Genomic DNA, 1,540 nt, shown 5'->3' with positions numbered 1-1,540 from the left:
TGTTTGTGGAGGTCCATTGTTTAACATTAAAGCATCCACCTTCTTTGTCAGGGTATCAATTTTAACATAAAGATCTGGCGTGACTCCTACCTCATATATACCCCATTTCCTCAGTGGTTGAGGGCTTCTTTCACCTCTATTTAAATAGTCCCATTGCTGGGAGTTTTCACACAAGGTTTCAAAAAAATTCCAAGCCTCGACATCACTTTTGGTCATGAATGACCCTCCACTGGTGGCGTCAACCATGCGACGGTTCTAGGGTGTCAGACCGTCATAGAAGTATTGAACCTGTTGCCACTTTTCAAAACCATGGTGTGGACATTTAAGAAGTAAATCCTTCCATCTTTCCCAACATTCATGAAAGTGCTCACCCTCTTTTTGTGTGAAATTCGTAATTTCTCTACGGAGAGCATTAGTTTTGTGAACCGGGAAGAACTTGTTTAAGAACTTCTTAGACAGTTCGTCCCATGTAGTGATAGACCCAACTCCTAGAGAATTCAACCATGATTTCTCCTTATCCTTCAAAGAAAAAGGAAAAAGGCGCAAACGGATCGAATCGTCTGAAAAGTTTTGGAACTTAAAGGTGGAGCAAATGTCTAAGAATTCTTTCACATGATGATATGGATCCTCCTTATCTGAACCATAAAAGGAGGGCAACAATTGTATGATCCCAGGCTTAAGTTCAAAGTGTGCTGCCGTGGTGGCAGGCATCACTATACATGAAGGCGCATTGAATTGTACAGGAGCTGAATAATCTCTAAGAGCTTTAGTTCCATTCTCTTCCGCCATTTCAAATAGGATGTTTCTAAATCTTCTACGAAAGGTTCTTTCTATTTCAGGATCGAAAGGTGCTAGTTCTATGTTCAGAGATCTACGTCCTAGCATAAACTATGTTATCAATATAAGAAAGAAAACTAAACTAAGATGCAACCTAAGATGAATAAAACTAAAAATAAAAGTTATGAATTCCTAAAAATAAGAGAAAGCTATGTAAACGAGAATTGGAAGGAAGAACCCGGAAAAGGAGATAATGGATGTCTGAAGATTTGGGAGCTCCTCCTTTTGAAGATAATCTTATTTAGCAGCTTCCTTCCTCAATTCCTGTAAACAAAAAAAATAAATAAAAATAAATTAAATTTCCTAAAATAATGCTAGAAAAAATCCTAAGTAATGGTTAATTTCTAAAAGAAAGAAAGTTTCTAATCTTAGAAATAAAAAGTTAAGTTAGTTTTTAAAAAGGGAAAAAATTTCTAAAACTAGAAAATAGAAAGTTACTTGAAAGAAGAATCAAAATCTAAAATTAGAAAATAGGAAATTTCTAAAAAAGAAAGCCTAGAAATAGAAAAAAATTTTAAAAAAATAAAACCCTAATTCTAAAAATAGAAATTAGAAAAAGTAGAGAATTTAAAAAGGGATTACCAAATTAGAAGTTTATGTCAGGACCCTACGAAACAGGAAATAGGTTAGTTTCTAAAAAAAAATTTAACCTAAAGTTAGTAAAAAACCTAAGACTATGAATTATGATAAGAGAGAATCCTAA

General features: G+C 34.0%; 1 non-coding gene across 1 annotated transcript; it reads left to right on the top strand.

The window, feature by feature from the left end:
- The first annotated feature begins 304 nt into the window (after positions 1–304).
- Positions 305–411, top strand: LOC131222221 (small nucleolar RNA R71). Its single transcript, XR_009159929.1, has one exon. It is a non-coding gene; the product is annotated as a small nucleolar RNA R71 (small nucleolar RNA).
- Positions 412–1,540: the final 1,129 nt, after the last annotated feature.

The sequence above is a fragment of the Magnolia sinica genome, chromosome 12, assembly GCF_029962835.1.
Source record: "Magnolia sinica isolate HGM2019 chromosome 12, MsV1, whole genome shotgun sequence".
In the NCBI taxonomy this organism is placed as follows: domain Eukaryota; kingdom Viridiplantae; phylum Streptophyta; class Magnoliopsida; order Magnoliales; family Magnoliaceae; genus Magnolia; species Magnolia sinica.
Note: the sequence above shows the minus strand (reverse complement) of the source record. Positions and strands in the feature narration are given on the sequence as shown.